Source organism: Chroicocephalus ridibundus, chromosome 5, assembly GCF_963924245.1.
Source record: "Chroicocephalus ridibundus chromosome 5, bChrRid1.1, whole genome shotgun sequence".
In the NCBI taxonomy this organism is placed as follows: Eukaryota; Metazoa; Chordata; class Aves; order Charadriiformes; family Laridae; genus Chroicocephalus; species Chroicocephalus ridibundus.
Genome location: NC_086288.1, coordinates 24,887,035 through 24,903,002, shown reverse-complemented (window position 1 = coordinate 24,903,002; position 15,968 = coordinate 24,887,035).

Sequence of the window (15,968 nt, the reverse complement as noted above, 5' to 3'; positions counted from 1 at the left end):
TTTTGCTTGATTTCATGGCCACCTCCTTTCCTTCCTGGAGCTGCTTTTCCTACCTTTCACTGATTTCAGCATGGTATATCACCAGAAAAATATGAGTGTGTCTGTGCTTTTTTGTTGTGCCTTTCCTAGATAGAGGGCCCAGAGGAGCACAGCGGTTCACGTGAATAATGACTGATATGCCCTATCCTCACAGTACACAAGCCAGTATATTGGCACCAAAATTATATTATGACCCTGCTACTACTGAACCGTTCAGAAGAAAGGAGTTGGACTTGAGTGTATCATGCAGAGAGAGTGGTCATAGGTTTGTATGGGACTGTCTCTTCATAATCAGTCCAAGACTCGTCAGAGACCTTCTTCTAAATAAGGACCTGCTTCCAGCTATCCACTCCAGCTAAAACTGGCTACAGAATTCCTGTAGGGAATGTATGCAGTGTGAAGCATTTTTGAGAATAGGGTAGACTGAGAAACAAGTGTCATTATGGCCTGACGAAACAGAGGTGTAACAATTGCTGGCTGGCTTTTAGATGTTTTGATGGCTTGTGTCACACCAGAAGCCCAGCTTCTCTTCTACTTTTGGCCAAATTACTCTTCCTTTCAAGTACAAGGGGTACGGACAGGGCTGTGTTTCAGTAAATAGTCTACATGTCTGCACTTACATTTTGGAAAAGTCTACAGAACTGTAATTAATTCTTTTTCACACTCATTTTCTTAATGCTTAAGAGTCAATAGATAAAATAATTTCATAGCATGTTTTTCCTGTGAAGCTACTACTTGTTGTATAGTGTACACTGTGAGAAGCTGTACCTTGTTTAATTTAGAATTTGTAAAACTTGCAGTTACTGCATCAATATATTTTTGCTATGAAGGGTAAAATACATGTTTCTTATTTTTCTCAGATTTTTATTTTGAATGAGAAACTTTTCAGATCAAAGTTTATGTAGGATTAATTACCTGCAAAAATGACACATGTCTTGTAATTGGTGTTTTATGAGAATGCTGTACTCTTGACAAGGATCTTAAGGATTAAAATTGTTCTGACATGGAAGTTTGACGGGGAAAAAAACCTGCTGATCAATTTAGACTCTAATGAAAAGAGCAATAGCAATAAGGATACAGTAAACCATGGACTCTATTCCAATTATGTTTAAATGCTTAGATATTCATTACCTCTGAAAATGCTGTAAAAAAATGCTCTGGGTATTGCCTTAGCCTGTTAAACAACATTATTGATTAAAGGACAATCGCTATATAGCATAAAATCAGTCGGCAGTTGCAGTTCCTTTAAAAAAAAAGCATATAACTATAGCTGCTCATAACTGAGTGCAAGGTTTAATTGCATTTCTCATGTTTCTGACCCATTAACCACTATTGAGAGCATATTGCGATACAGGCTGTATCGCCATGCAGCCGCAAGCCTGGTTGCCATCGGCACTGGGGACTGGAGGCAGAAGCGGGGAGAGAGAGAGGGGCTGGGAATTACAATGCCTCATCTGCTCAGGTCATTCAGTGCCTTGCAAGTTTAATCAGGCTTTCTTCATCCTCCATTACACTCATTAGGTCCTGTTAGGTTAGTGCTCAATGTTGATCTGTATCTTGGTCAAGACAATTGTTGCTGATTAACTATAATTACCAGTAATGGTCCCAACCTGCTTTCAAGCAGGCTGTGCTGTCATCTCGTCCAGGCTCCTGCTCAGTGATGAGCAGCCCAAGTCTGCTAACTGCTCGCTGGCTGGTGGGACCAACAAGTTGCTTCTTGTGTGGGCTCATCCCCTCCCTTACCCTTGTACTCGCCATCTATAAACATCCCAACTCCGCTTGAGGTATGTAAAAACATAAAGGTAAAGACAACAGGAATGACTGGTATGGGGAGGGGGGGAGCAGCAGAAGCAAAGAAATAAAAATAAAATACAAAATAGGACAAATAACTAAGGATTACAAAGGCTATAAAGCTCAATGCTAACAAGGGAATCCAATACTTTGTGCGTTGCAATCCAAAGTAATAAATTGCAAATTAGGGCCCAATCTCAAAATGTGCTCTTGTGTCTATAATCTTTGTTTGAGTCGGCTCTCCTATGTATTTCCGTCAGATTATTTTGGGAATAGCCGTCTTTAGGATCCGAGGATCAGACCTTTTCTGTGGCAAATGTTGCTTAAGGCAATTTTAAATTGTGGATGGTTTTCTGGTTAGCTTTATGAAAGCCTCTATATGCTTACTCTTCACAAAGACCATAAATAATCATGAGCTGAGTCAGAATTTACAGTTAATTGTGGTATGAATGCCAAGGTCATGTAAATGTTTATGTTCCCAATTCATAGTTACAAATAATGCCTGCTAAACTTCCAACTGACTTTAACTACAAATAATTTGGGGAATGAAACTGAACCCTAGTTATTTATGTCTCTTTTCTGCAGGCATCAAAAGAATGATTATCTTAAAACAAAAACAACAAAAAAAGGAGAGTTTGGACATAAGGGCAGTGAGTAATGCTGCCTAAGCAGCTAGCATATTGGGTAAACTTTCAAAACTCTGACCATGCAGCCATGCTCATAAAGCCCAGAATTTAAGCGTGCACCTGATATTGCAGTTTGGGGGCCAAATTTATTAATTGTACCTAGAGGGCAAATTGTCACAGAGAATCCTCTGGGCAAACACTCTCTTGCGTATTTGTAGGCAAGCCTGTAATTACACCTTCTGGTAGGACTTCTCACGTTGAGATGAGCAGCGTGGATGGTGTGAGCACGAGCTCCCCCAGCCAGTTCTCTAAGCTACAAACCCACCTCCAGAATCCAAGCTGTATTTAACATAGCCCTGTGCTTGAAGTCGGTAACTCCAGGAGACATCCAGGAGACAGGGCGGTGGTAACACAAGCTAACGTGGTCACGTAACTCCCAGGCAGAATCTGCTCGTGCCTGGCCAGCCTGCGGTGTGAAGGTAGAGCACATGCGCACTGGTGTGTGCCTGGCAGATCTAACGTGGATTGGGTATACTGAAGTTTGATACTGACTCCAGCAGCTCCATATGTGTACTTCCAAATTATACTCAGGACTGTGAACTTAGGGCAATCTTCAAAAGAATAATTTAAGGCAAGAAATTTACGAGGAGGAAGGATACAGAGAAGTAGTCCCAATATTTATATATAAACTCTACATGTATCTTAAACAAAAATTCTCCTTGTGGATAAAAGAAAGCTATTTTGGTTGCAAAGTTAAACACTTGAATGTTGCCTCTGTTCCGGTGGCATTAAGTGCATTGTGAAGTGCTCTCACTCAAAGCAGTGAATAAGGCAAGGAAAATTAATATTCCCATGTAATTAGAGACTATATAGTAGTTTTCATATATATACATACATATATAAGATCAGAAGTAGAACTGACTGGCAGTTCAAAACGTGGCATTTTCTTACTTTCAAATGTTCGATTTTGCATTCTAAGTAATTCTTTTCTAACATATTCAGCATTCACCACGCTACATTTAAAGAAAGAAAAAATAAATTCTTTCTCCTGCTTTAGCAGGCTTAACTATGGTCACAATTTAACTGAAGTTTCTAAGCTACCTAATTTTATTGATACCAGCATGCATCCAGAAGAGTTGCCATTTTTAAAGATGACTGCATTCCTACCATGAGAATGCCTCTTGTGTTTGCTTCTTTATGTGGCAAGACAACAATGGCAGTCGATAGTGGTCTACAGCTGCTTTATGTCTCTGCAAGAGACGCCTATCTCTGAATGCAGCAAAATTCAAGACAAAGTTTGTTTGCTTTTTAAACAAACATCTGCAAGAAATGATTTTTCTCTAGCACGTATAGTGCATGCAATGTGTCTGATAAATTGGAATAGCACCCATTATCTGCTCAATCCTGGCATGAGCTAGATAGCTTTCTCCTACATAGTTTTCCTTGAAACACATGCATCTCAAATTTCATCTTAAAAGAATCTTTTATACTACACTAAGGGACCTTCAATGTATAATACACGCAAGGCTTATCCATATTTATGTATTGTAGTCATACTTGTATAAACAGAACCACACTGCATAAATGCATGTGTTTCACTTCGGGAGCATTTATGGTCCTAATGCATATGTACTTTCAGAATCTGTGCATTTATATGCCTCGATATTTGTGCATGATGTGTATGTGTTTTATTGATGCAGACATAAAACACACTACATGCTCTGTGTAGTTTAATTTTGTCAAGTACTTTAATTCCTCATTGAAGTGAATACTTGGCCTGTAAAATTAAGTGAATTTCTAGGCAAGAAATAACAAAATTTTATTATAAAGAATTTTAATGGCAACAATAAATATTAAATATATTCACATTGTGACTGTCAAATGACAGTTCATTCAGAGGCCCGTAATTTTTTAAATGTTGACAATAGCTTTAAAGAGAATTCTTTTATACGCATATATATATGCACGTGCGTGTGTGTGTGTATATATATATATAAAAGACATGTATATATAAAAGATACATTTATTTTTTTAATCACAAAATCACTTAACTCTTTTTGCAGTTTATGGAAGGAAATGGAGACTGTTGGCCAGGAAATCACATCCCAGAAAGATCACGTTCTTGTGACAATTTATCATGGAAAACGCTGTGTCTTTCAATTGAGATGTAAAGCTGTGGTCTTGCAGTTTGTGGTCAATGAAGATGCTTGGGGATTTTTTTGCTATCTCTTGCAAGAAAAGGGTTATTAGCCCCTGAAGTCTTGGTTACATTCCAGTTTTAATAACTATATTTTGCCTACATAATTCCCACTGTAGCTTCAGGTGGATTGTGGAAATTTCTTCACTTCCTGTCATAAACTATTCTGTAGTGTTGCTGTGTGCTGTGTTACAGCTGCTGTGCTCCTCTGCTACTGTTTAGTGCTTCTCCCCAAACTTCTGACCCTCTTTATTTAATCTTACGTCATCTTTTTGTTGAGTTTGTACCAGTATTTCAAACAGCACATATTACAGACCATTACCAAATGGGAGTTAATGCAAAAGCTCAACGTACTATTTTCCAGTTGCATCTCTTATATCTGCTTGACAATCTACACAAGGCCTGTCGAGGACTTCAAAAAATATTAGAAGCATACAATACTGATTTTAGGGGCCCCCACTTCCTCTGTGAGTCTCATCCACTAGTGATAAACAGGAATTAAACAGCAATTAAATGCATTTCAGACAGGCTGCACCCATGTAGTGTCATTACCACTCTTCTTGAATGTGGAGCACGTAACTCTCTTGCAGAAGAAGCTGAGGCAGCAAGGCAAAAGGAGGGTGTTAGCTGATCATTATTTTTTTTCCACTCATTCCCAATGAAATAATAATATTATACTGGAATTTTGGTCAAAACATATTTAGGATTTTTGCTTTTTTCTGTTCTAGTTTTGGGAATCTTGTTGAGAGAAAAAATGTTTATTATTTACACTTTTTCTCCAATAATTTATTACTTGATTGACCTGGGGTTTTTATATTTTTTGCTATCCATTCATCTGATCTTCTCAGTTCATATGTGTTCTTATTTTTGTTTAATAGCCAGAGCAGTATCGTTTTCTGTTTAGGACTGACTGACAGTGGAATATTCTGGCTAAGAGCTATAGATTCAAACCACAGACCGAGACACTGTACAGACTGTACATCCTCGGAGTCTGCCAGCAGACCGTTCCTTGCAAAATATTACAAAGTCTAACTATGAATTCTGGAATAACACTTTCTTGGCTATTTGTAAAAGCAATGTGGAGTATAGTTAGTAGGTTTACATTTCTTGCCAGAAAACCATAAACCGATGCTTGCGTCGATCTGTGGAAACCTTTGTTATGATTATTTGTCGACAGTTGTTGTGCATGTAAGAAGTGTGTGCTTTCATTCATCAGCATACTCCGCGCTTGTACATCCTTTGGGTCTCGTTGTTCCCAATTTGCCGAAGCAGGGAGGATAGGAAATGGCAGCGCTGCTTTCCTCGCAGGGGCAGTGCGTGGGTGCCGCTTTCTGGGTGGTCGCCTGCTCGCTTGTGACAAAACAGCACCTGCGCGAGTTGTACCTGCACCAGACAGGATTCCCGTGACCGTCCTCTGGATGGGAAATACTCTGAGGCAAAGGAATAAAAATGAGGAATAAAAACTCTGTGGCTGGTTTTGCGGGGGGCAGTGTGTTGGGAGAGTTGCCATGGGGTAAGAGGCCCACTCCGTGCTCGGGCCAGGCTCCTGCTGTGCCTCTGGAAGGACGGGGTGGCAGCAGCTGGGCACCCCTTTCTTACGAGGCAGCTCACAAGGCTGCATGGCTGTTTTACATACAGGTTATTTTGCTGGAATTAACTTCATACCTTTTTAAAACAGTGCAGAGATGTAAAGCTCTGTAAACCTGTTAACTACTTGTGCTAGTAGTGTTGCTCTGTGTCATCGAAAAATCTGCAAAATGGACTAAACCAAGCTACATACGAAAAATGAACAAACTTGAATTCCATGTTAAGAGCTCTCATTTCCTTATTATTATCCCTAAATAAATACTATTGAGACAGGCTGTTAGCCATCGTTCTGAAGGAATTATCATTGCTGCTGTTTGACACTGCAAATAAGTTGCAAATAAGTAATTTGTCTTGTAAAGAAGGAAAAAAAAAAAGGCCTTTTGTAAAAAACAAGATAGCACAAGAGCACCGCTGTGAAAAATGTGTTTCTCCACCTCTTTGAACTCAATCCCGCTGCTACTGAGGTCAATGGAAAAAATCCCATCCTCTTCTCTGTCTGTACTTAAATATTTATCTTCTTCTGAAATGGTAGATTTCACTTTATTTCTGTCAATTTTGCTGAGGTGATTTTGTTTCTAGTCTGGGTCTCGCTGTGTTTGAAGGGGGCGCTGGTATTGGTATTTTATTCTTTTTTTAATTATTTCGTGTACCCCCATGCGTCCTTCAGGGTGTTGTTACAATCGTGTATGGCCCTAAACGCCCAGCCCGCCCTTGTGCGCTGCAGATGGAAGTTTGAAGCTTGTTTCTGAAGCCCAGGCGGTGTGGCCGGAGCCAGCGCTCCCGCGGCGGGCTCAGCGGCCGCCCGCTCCCCCTCAGCCCAGCCCGGCCCGGCCCTGCCCGCGGCGGGCGCCATTTTCCGGCATTCCGCAAGCGGGTGCTGCCATCTAGTGCCACGGATGGGACTGTGCCCCCGCGGGCACCGCCGCTGCGCAGGCGGCGGGAGTAAATCGCCGCCAAACCGGCGAGCGAGCGGGGTGTTTCGAGCTCTCTCTCCCGGCCGGCCGTAGATACACCCTGAGGGGAGGCGCGCACCTGCGAGCGCGGCGGGCTCTGAGGCGGCTGAGCCCCTACCGGCCGCCCGGTCCCTAACGGGCGCCCGCGTCCCGCCGCCGCCCGGAATGTCTCCCCCGAGTCAGTTGCAACCGGGGACACCGGCGTCCCCTCCGGCGCCGCGGCCGTGCGGGGCTCTGCGGCGGGAAGGGCTCGCTCAGGGCCGTGTTGGCGAGGAGCCGTCTCCCCGCAGAGGGCTGCCGGAAGGTACCCGGTAAAGGGTTGTCAAAGGCGAAGCCTCAAGGTTCTCTTAATTATATTTTTTAATTTTGGTAGTGCGGTCTTGGTTTATTTGTGTGTTGAATTTTCATGTTGTAGGGTGCTTTTGGTTTTTTGTTTGGGTTTTTTGGGGTTTTTTTTTTGTGTTTTTTTTTTTTTACTTTTTGTCGAGTAGTATCGAGCTGATAGTCAGGTATTTTTAATAACAAAAAAGGCTTTAGAAAGCCTGGCATGAATAGACACATTTTGTAAGTTGCTTTTTAGGGTGGGGAAGTGGGATTTTGTTTTAATTCGGTTTAGAAACTTTTCTGCTGGTTTCCCAAGCCAAATCCGGAACCAGGATGGTCCCACCAAGGACAGCCATAAACTTAATAAAACCAAACCAAAGATAAATGTTTTCCTCTTAGTCAAAGTGAATGACATACACGAAAGTAACTGTGAAAACTAAATAACTTCAACATGAGTTTAGCGTAACTTCAGAATGTGCTTCTTAACTCACGAAGTATGTACATCGAGCTAGTTTTGCACATACGTAATTAACATCACACTGTCTTATTGATGAAGCTGCAAGTATGCTTAACTTTGAGGTGCTGCATCTTAATCTTGCGCTAACGCTTTTGTCTGACTAAAGGCCTCTGATCGCCACGGACAGGCTTTTAAAAAAAAAAAAAGTATTTTCTCAGATGCGTGCAGCAGCAATCTTCTCTAATATCCTGCTCTCCTGGATCTCCAATGAGAACAGAGAGAAGAGTTTTGCCCTTGATATTTAAAGAAAAAAAAAAACCCAAAACATTCTTCCCATTGTAAACACTGAAGTACCTTTTCTAGCTTTTATAAAATCGGATTTTGAAGCTGGGAAATATGTGACACTGAATACTTTGTAGCATGGCTTTTTGAGAACTGAGAAACCAGTTTCAAGAGGCTCTTTTTAAGTATTCCTCTTTAAGTTTGAAATCTAGCATGGGATGTTTTTGTGAAATTTTAGGAACAATACGCTGATCTCATCTTGATCTCTCCTTTCCAGCTCGCATGCTGGGGAGCGGATAGACAAGAAACCAGTGGAAGGTCAAAGAGGAAGGTTTTGGAGAGAAGAGCCATCGCCTGGGGTAAGTGAAGGGCAATACTCGGGGAAGGATGAAGTGAGTCAGCATGACACAGATGTGTCCACTTGGAAGATCTCCCCACTGCACTGTGTGAGCCTCTTAAAAGCAAAATCCAGACAGAGTCTGTCTCTCTATAAATCTTTCCCCCCTTTCCATTACTAGTTGGGTATTGTTGGCTCTAAGCCACCTGATTTTACTATGATTTATTAACTGCTATGCATTATATATGAGATTCAGGTTTACTGAAGAGTTACCCTTATGGTCAGTGTTGCATACAAATCAGCTACTGTTAGAGAGGTTTATTTCATCTTTTTATGCAGCTAGGAGTTTTGTTAGGCAGCGTTAAAATTTGTGACTGGTAAAACAATACCTAAGAAAAAATAAATCCTCATCTGTATTTCACATGGAGTGCATCATATAGCCCTGTTTGGGTTATGATCAGTCCTAAAAACCTGAGTAGTTGGAGGGAACAATGGAACGGACTTATTTTTCACAAGATTCCTAATAAACATATAAAGTTAGGGAAATTGGTGTTTTGTACCAAAAGAGAAATGTCTGAATGAATGAAATAGGGGGTAAAATGTTCTTTTGTGTGGAAATGAGACTTGCAAAATTATCTGTGATTTAAATGATAATATGGCACACTTGAGATGCTGCTGCCTGAAGCAGTTATGCTGTTATGCGTTGCTTGCTGCTGCTCTTTTTCCTATTACATGGTGGAAGCTCTGCAGGAGAGTTTGGCCTTTGGTCATACCCTTCTCTGCGACTATTCCTGTGATGACCAGTGTGTCTGTTTCAACGCTGAGTATTGCTTTATGGCATCTTTGCTTTTCATTTTCTACGTGCAAATCAGTTGTGCTCTAAAGATGAGTAAATCAGTCTAGAGAGAGAAAAAAGAAAAAGGTTGATTTTAAATTCACTATAAAATAATTTAAAAATGTGACTATGTTTCAACAGTTTGGGAATTTTGTGCAAAGGGTGGGGGGAAGGGCAGGAAGATGAAAGAGATAGTGCCTTTTTTAATAAAACAATACAGCAAGTTGCAGAGGCAGAAATTGACCATAGGGGATGTCAAAAGGACGTGGGGAGGATAAAAGGTGGAGTACAGAGTTTCACCGTGTCTGAAATTTTGCTCTTGTATTCAAACCACAAGCATTGCAATCTGTTTCGGACTGACATGTGTTATGAAGTGTTTGTGAAGAAAGGAGTTATTGTTAGGTAAAAGCATTATGTACTAGACTAGAGTTAAGCAAAAATTTCTGATTTTGTTTCCTTGTGAAAGATACTTCCAATGAACTACGGAAATGTTTATATACATTATCCTTTTATATAAATTTTTCTTACATTACTTTCTATTATTTTTTATGTAGTTAGTTGTGGAAAAAATGGAAAGAATTAGTGACTAGAATTAACATTTTACCAAATTATATTGCAAATTTAGACACTGTTCCTAGAAGGCAGTTTGTGGAGAGCCATGTTATGAGAATACGAAAGACAGGAAAGTGATTCTTGCTTCTCAGGATATGAATTTAGTATTGTTTCACATGTTCCAGAAATGGATAGCCTGAAAGCTTCAGGCAATGTATGACTGACTCTCCTATCGTTATTTACTCTCAGTTATGCTGTTTCTTTTCTTTGTTTGTTTTTCACAAAAGAATGAAAGTCTGTTGGAAGAGAAAACTTTGTGGGGGCTTTGCAGTGTTGTCTCATTAAAGATATTTAACCAGACAGAGATCACCCAGAAAAGATTTCAGATTACCTTTTCAGACTTGTTTTGAGTTATTTTATGTAGGACATTTTATAAACAAATACAAACTTCTACATTTGAAATATATTTGAAAAATATATCACCAGCGCTGTCTTCAGAAGCATGAAACATTTATCTTATACGCAAATGAAATTGAAGATATTAAAAAAAAAACAACAAAACAAAACAAGAGAGATAGGATTTGAGTTTGTCTTAATGCAGGGCTAATGTTGAAATACGTTTTGTTTCTCTCATTGACACTTGGAACTGGCCCAAGGTCCCCTATCCTTGGCAAAGCAGACACACTGTTCTACAGACAAAAACCTAATTAAACTGAGTGCTACCTGTGGCAAGGACATTTAGAAATTCACAGAGTTCAAGCAACCAAAACAAAGCATTGGTTTTCAGCTTTCAGATCTGTTCTTGATAACATGCTGCATAGGTTTTTCTCTGGTGGGTTTTTTGAGAACTGTGGTCTTATAAGAAGCCAAAAATGAGGCAATGTTCAATGGTAGCAAATATCCCCATTGTATGTCGCTGTTTCTATTTCTTTTCCATGTGTTCCGTAAATTAATATGCTCTCATAAGGGAAAATTGGTGAAGAGAAATCGGATAAATAAAAATGAAACCTTTACCAGATGACTAGGATGATTATCAGCCACTGGAATGATATGGCTTGATGAAATCACAGCACTGAGGCAATGTTTTGACTGACTTTTTCAGTTTCCTGTGTGAGTGACACAGCAAAAATTTCATGGCTGCTTACATTGGTATTTCAAACGCTCCTTGTCAAAGTTAGTGAAAACATAGCATTCTCTTGCGCCCTTGCCATTTGAGTATAAAAAGCAAAGCAACTCACCAGTTCATCTCTAATCTGCTTGCAGTCCTCATAAACTCATTTGTATGGTTTTGTACTTTATCAGCGCCAAGGAGTAGAAAATGATCCCTACCAAAATATACTTAAAAAAAAACAAAAACCCAAACATTTTGAGGACAGCTCTAACATTACTAGAAACCTGCTAGCTGTGCTGTGAGAATTGAAATATATATCTATTTTTCTTGAATGCATTATACAGTTGTTATTGTGTTATTGACTGAACAGGTCAAAAAAGGAATGAATGGGTAAACATTGTGATATTTATATGTATGTGATTATGCTTATATTGAGTCTATAGTTTTCAGCTCAGAACATAATTGTGAAGTGTTCCAAGATAATCTGAAGACATGGTGCTTTTTTTAAGGCAAAGATATTGGCATCTGATATGGTGATCTTGTGCCATGTTGTCATGAGAGAGGTTACTATGTAGCAACAGTTCAATATCATCCTTTGGACTTTTCTGATAGACCACTTAACTATCTCAGCTTTTCCAGTGATCATCTCATTTATCTAGGATTATTGCAGTGAATTTACTGTTTGGTTTTCTTCCAGAACTGAAATGTCAAGTCCGGTGTCATGTATGCAGTAGCTTTGTGCTGTGAGAGCTCAACAGATCCACCAAAAGCTGCTAGTAGTTGATCTTTGGATAGAGCTAGAAATAAATAAATCCTCTTTAGCAGATCAATATTCATCCCATTTAATGCTTGATGTGAAACTTGTGGATTTGAAGTAGTAATGCTGATGTACAGCTAATCGTTGAAATGGGCATTAGGGCTTTTATAGCATGGCAACATATTGTCAGACAGGAAGGAGGAAAGTGTTGAGTGCATCCTAAAGGGGGGGAAAACTCTGTAACAATATGTAATTTAATGCACATTTGTAATCCACACAGTGTCCTACATTGCAATGATTTGCTAGGTTACAGGCTAATACTGTACATCGAGTGTTTATTCCAGGGGTTTACTTAGTAAAGCAGACGATTCCTCCTTCAGTGGGTCTTTCAGAGTCTAAATATAATCACCCAATCAGATTTCAAGACATAATTTTCCTCTTTCGTACTCTCCTGTCAACTAGTCATTTATCTATCCAACTGTATGAAAGTACATGGAATGTGCGCTTCCCCTGGTACAGAATATATATGTGTCTCTAGTATTGAACATGTGTATGCATTTGTGTGGGCATGTATACCTGCTTATTTAAATTTTTGTCTAGAATTTGTAGTGTATGTATTTCAGAGAAACAGAAGGAGAATTTCCAGAGAAAGGATAAAATACCAGTAAAAAAGTTCTGGAACAGTTTAAGAGCACATTTGAAAAAGTTTTGTCGGTTGGTTTTTTGTTGTTTTTTTCTTTTAGGTGTGATTTAAGGATTTTTTTTTTTTTCTTTTCAGTCTGCTGTAGTAATTAAATGCTTAAGACCATTATCTTCTTTCTTTGAATGAGTAAATAAAAGTCTTGTTAAGTGAATAATTATACTACAGCAGATAAAAATAGTATTGACAAACATGAAGAAAGTTGAGGGTTGAATTTTCTTTCGTACGAAAACTATGCTCTGATCTTTATTGTCTTAGTGGTACTGTAAATGGCTTTGTAATATTATGCCCTGGCTTTCAAGTTCAGCTGCAGAGTTTCCAGATACTGTGCTGGGCAGCAGGTAGCTTCTTTTAAACAGTAATGGTGGGCTGTTACTGTAAGATGATGCAAGCAAAATGAGCCTCTCTGTCAGACCTCAGTCCTTTGGTGGTTGCAGGAAATATCCCATTTCTTTTTCATCAGACAGAAAGACTTCCCCAATTTGAGAAGTCTCATTATCTTTAAAGGTGAAGCAAAAAATGCAGTTGTTTCATACTCCCCTTCTGTAAGAGATACTGGTACAAAACACACATTTATGAATACTGTGCAACATGACAATACATTTGTATCACTCTCTTTTGCTATTATCATTAGCTATTTTGCTAAGGAGTACTTAAATCTTAAAACGGCCAGTTACATACAGAGCAATACTTGCTGATACAATGTCTAGTGAACTTCTACCCCTCTGAAGACAAGGTAAGGGGCAGTAGAGCTGTTACCTTCCTTTATAATAGCAAATCTGTATTTCTTTTAGTAAGTCTTTCCTGCATGACTTCAGTTTGTAGTGGATCCAAGTTTTTGCAAAAAAGGATGTGGGAGACAGTGGGGAGGATTAAGTTTATCTACAAAACAGTAAATCACTGGGAAGGAAAGAAATGTCTAGTTGTATTTCATGCCATAGAAGGGAGATGCTTTGGAGGGCATAGGTAGTGACAGAGTGGGAACTTTCTAGGTCTCTGTATCCTCTGTCAGTGAGGGTTAAATAGTCTGGTTAGCACTGTTCTTCTAATCCTGCTTCACTGTCCATGATAAAAGGTGGTGCAGGCAATAGGTGTTTCCTGTGTTGTGAGGAAGGAATGCTGATCATATTTTCTCATATTCACCAGCCTGTTTTTTCTGCTACCTCCTTGCATTACCTGCAGCAGTATTACATGGCCCCTCTTAAGAAAATGCAATCAAAATTAAAGCCATTCTATTTATAAACACTGCTGTAAGCTTAAAACCAAGAATAACTGTTTTCTTTCCTATCATTAAAAAAAAAAAGAAACTTATGTCTACTTTTTCCAAAGAATAATGAAGCAAAAACTGCACTGCCATGGGAGCTAAATAGAATGTTCTGGGCTTTAAATGCCACATTTAGGAAGCCAAAGCTTGTCTTGGCATACTATTTAAAAAATAAAAAACAAAAGCAAAAGACAAAACCCCCATCCCCCCCAAAAAACCTACCCAAACAAACAAAAAAATCCCCCAAACAAACACCACCACCCCCCTTTTTTGTTGTCACACCATATATTGATATAAAGGAAGCATGTGCAACTTATTATCAGTTGTGTGTGGAAATGTATGGTCTGGTCAATGCCCTCCTGTCAGGCGCGCTTTCCGTAGTGGGAGCGAAGAGCAGGATAGTAATAAGGATGCTCTTATAAAAGCTTGCATTGACATCCCATGGACGTTAATGACTTCTGAGGCACTGTGGTGCTTCCTGTATTGCTTGTGTTGGGGGTGGGAAGTTAGCCATGTTGTGGCAAGGGCTGGCAGATCAGTGCACATGAGTAGATCATAAATTCAGAAGAAAAGAGAGATCTGCTGTCCTCTCCATCAGAAGAGGGTGCTTTGCGGGAGCGCTCACAAAATGACATTCATTTGATCGCCTCTATGTGAGGCCTACTTACCTAAACACAGCACGTGAACTATAGCAGTAATAGTCTGCTGAACACTTTGAAGACGTTGCGTTTATCAGTTATAACAGTATGAAGTTAAAACAGGGGACAAGGCAGAGGTACAGGTTCACACATCCTTCCTTACAGTGCTGCCCATCTGTACAGATGATGAGTCCTCTGAATCAGTTTAAATTTGCAACATGAAATTCTTCATTGTGTGTAAGAGATAGTCAGGTCCTAGACATTTTGATCTTATTAAATGTGTTACTCAAATCTGTTAGTCCCTACTTCTGTATTTAAATAGATACTGTAATAATCATTTTTTAAATAACTTACTGATGATTTTAACTGAGAAATATTTTATGGATTTCTAAATCAATTCTTCCATATAAGGAAATGTAATCAACCCCCCAGTCATTTGTCTTGCTTCAGTGAAGTTGTTTTAGCTGTGATGATAGAAGCCCTTCGATTTCTTCCCGACACCGCAAAGAGGTTGGGGTTTCCCACCATTACGGGCTCCAACCTGATCCTAGAAAAGACCCTTACACTGTATGATGAAGCCAAGGAATAAGTAGGATTCTGCACTGATTTTTATTTTTAAAAAAAAAAGATTCTTTGAAGTTCAGCCTGCATAGCAAATGTTTTGGTATTTTTTTTAAATGGCTCTTTGCCGAATTTTGGGGTTTTTTTTCATTCTGCTTTCAGAGCGCATAGGCGGGTTCTGACAGGAAGTGAGGCCTGAAAGGCTAGGCCAAATCTGGAGGGATTAGCTGCAGCAAAAGGCTGCTCTGTGATCCTGTGTTACTTTCTTAGTTGTATGGCAGAAAAAGAAAACACACACATTCTTGTATGTGTCCAGATCTTTATGCAAAGCAAATCCAACAGACAGATGGAAAATTAAATCACCCTGATACGGCATTTAGGAACATTCTTGTCAATGTAAATGCTGATGGTGTTGTCCTTTTCTTTTGGGTTTTAAAAAGCAGGTGATTTTTATGAAACGAAGTCAAAGTTTCTATAAACCCATAGTTTCCAATGACAGCACAGCAATTTTTTTTTCTGTTGTGGCTTTTGGAAAAGCTTTATGCTTAAAGGGGAAATGAATATTTTTTGCTTACGGTAGAAGTTCAAGGGTAAGTTTTTACCTACTTGATGGTGCGTTAAAAATAGAATATTTTTCTTCTTTTTTTTTTTTCTTTTGTTTATTTTGCCTAGTGGCCAGTGAAAGAGATTTGTTGAAATTACAAAGATTTTAAACTTTTCTATGCAGCTACTTAAGTGAAAAAAGGAAGTTCTGACCCTCTCCTTATGTTAACAATGTTTTTTTACAGTGTTTTTTGTTTCCTTATAATGAATATAGAGAAGTCTTTGGAGTTAACTTTAAATAATTCCTTATATGGACTGAAGATTTATAAAGATTGTAGACTGATGGTTTTGCATGCACATGTTTCCCATGCAGTTTATCTGAAACTTTAAGAATAAAAATAGCAGGGAAAGACA